Here is a 2,889-nt window from a genome sequence, read left to right as displayed (position 1 = left end):
AGTCTTCAACGAGCTCCATCTTCCCTAATCCTTGCATCGGTACCTGTCCATGATGAGCTGAGGATACAAGTAATTTTGAAAGCGAGTATCAGCTTTGAAGCTGGTGAGATCATAAGTATTTTAGCGCCTTAATTTGTATGTAAGAAATTGTTTGTAAATGAATTGTAAGTATGGAAAAATGTAGATGAACTGTAAGTATGAAAATGTTTGTAAAACAACTGTAAACGTTTGAAAAACCCTAGAAATCCCTATGATTCCTATTATTATAACAGGGAGTCTTCTACCAAGACTTAACTGATCTCTATGTAGCCTTCTACCAAGGAATCTAGTGTGTGTGTGTGTCTCTTGTAAGAGTGTGTATTTTCCCAAGTCTGACTACCATTAATCAAAAAGATAGTTTCTACATTACCGTGCGTCGTGTAAATGTTCACGAAGTGAATGTAATGGGAAAAAGAAATAGTACTATGGTGTAGCATTGAACTACAACCGTACCAATTACCTAAAGTCTAGGGTAATTCTTCTAAGTACAGTAGCATTTGTAACAAATAACTACATCGGTACTCAACTGCCTTATTTGAGGGATAAGGTATAATGTGATGTCTAGATCCCAGACTATACGCTCCCTTATCAAAGGGATTTTGGGACCTACCCATGACCCCTGCATGTATGCAAGCCATGAGCATCCACATTACTATGATCATGTATACTCGATATAACGATCACAATTGTGTTGTGATTCATCGGTATAGTTAGATCCTGAACTGGTTCCATGCTATAGCACCTAGTGATGTCTATTATATGTATATGTAAGCGTACTCATGTAAGTGTGATCATGTAATAGTATAGTAATGTACTGTAATGTACGTGCTCTCTACCTAGCAAGTATAGTAATGTACTCGTTCTAGTATCGTTGTATATGTTCTCTTTCTAGTATAGTTGTATATGTTCTCTTCCTAGTATACTTGTATATGTTCTCTTTCTAGTATAGTTATATATGTTCTTCTCTAGTATAATTGTATATGTTCTCATAGTAGTAAGTATTGACTCATGAATGAACTGACTCATAGTATGATATTGTGTTCTAGTAATAGTTCTAGTATCTTCCTAAACCACCCCTATGGTAGTTTACTAGTAATCTAACTGGTAAGTATGAACATGGATGTATACCCTTGCTACCCAAGGGCATTGGATGAACTGGAAGGACCTTTATGACTATATATGTACATATGTTATATAACTAATATTTAAACGACCTTCGGACGAGTACCCGATATCCCACTAGACCACATCTCAAGCGCGAAAAGGAAATAGGGTAGATAGCCTTCCTAAGTCTTTTAAACATTTCTTATATGACTATACATATAGAGGCATGCAATTTATAATATAAAAACATAAATAAGTTTTTGTAAAACCATTGAACATAATTATTATCTTAAGAAAAGATCGACTTGACGTCATTCTATAAAACGGTTTGAAGGCATGGGTTTGATAAAACAATTTAGTATAAGGAAACATTTGTTTGAATCGAAATTGTAAATATGTTTGAAATAAAACATACAAAGTAAAATGTATAGTGTAATAAGGAGTTTTAAAACATATAAAATGTTTATGAAAATCATTTGAAGGAAACTGTTTGGTAAAACGGCTAATGAGTAGTAAATCATTTAAATGCTGCTTATTAATCACATGTGATTGATATAATAAGTGGCATGATTTCTACTTGTATCCCCCCCCCCATAAAACATTTAAAAATAGTTAAAACATTGATTAAGGGGTATGAACTCACCTGTTGTGGGTGATACAGATGAACTGAAGAGGTAGGACTGCTAGGTGTCAAGTGAAGTCTTGAACACACTTATGATCCTAGTTAACATATAATTTCACAAATATGTAACAAATTAGTGTATAAACAACTAATAAACAAGTCAAGACACCCTAGGACATGCTAAACACCTTTATCAAGTGTTATTAGCCTCTAGGATTGCATCTAAGTGTTTGTATGGGAAGCTATTGTGTGTAGGGCTCAAGGAAAACTCCATAAGGGAGTTCACGACCCTAACAACACTACCAAATGAGTTTACGGCCGTGAACTCATGAGTTTACAGCCGTGAACTCATACTTATGTGTCCATTTGATGTTTGATGCTCTATAAGGCCCTAATAAGCATTTCTACTTAATGGCTTGGTCTATGGAAGAGTTTAGGGCATAATATAACTCCTTTTAGGAGTTTACGGCCCTGGGACCATATTCCCTTGGAGTTTACGGCCGTAAACTCCCTTGGGAGGGTGTTTATGGTGTTTTCAAGTCTCTAAATTAACTAGGAACTAAACTAGGCTTTTGTACTTGGCTTTAGAAGAGTTTATGGCACCATTTGGCATAATTTTATGGAGTTCACGGCCCTAGAACCTTTTGTGCCGTGAACACCTTACTCTTGGTGTTCTAAGTGTGTTAGCTAGTCCAAAACTCATTTAGGTACATGCCCAAATTAGTCTCTTGGCTTAAGGAAGGTTTTAAGGGCATTTTGGCACTTAAACATGGAGTTCACGGCCCAAGAACACCCTTGGCCGTGAACTCACTTTTCATCCTTGTTTCTAATTGATTTTGGTGTCCTAAATATGTAATCAAGGCTTCTATTTTGAGATCCGAGGCTTTGAGGAGCATTGGGACACTTTTGGCCCATAAAATGGAGTTTACTCCCCAAGTGTTCTTGGGCGGTAAACTCCCAAATCTTGGGGTTTTGGATTGTTTTCTAGTCCTAACTACATTTATAAATAAGCCTAAGTTCTTTAGTTATCATGGGAAAAAGACTAGGTAGCATTTAAGCCTCATTTTGGAGTTTACTCTCCAATAACGTTCTTGGGCGGTAAACTCCCGAATCTCACAAGTTTG

This window comes from Lactuca serriola, chromosome 5 (genome assembly GCF_051521515.1).
Source record: "Lactuca serriola cultivar US96UC23 chromosome 5, Lser_US96UC23_V15, whole genome shotgun sequence".
Lineage (NCBI taxonomy): Eukaryota > Viridiplantae > Streptophyta > Magnoliopsida > Asterales > Asteraceae > Lactuca > Lactuca serriola.
Note: the sequence above shows the minus strand (reverse complement) of the source record.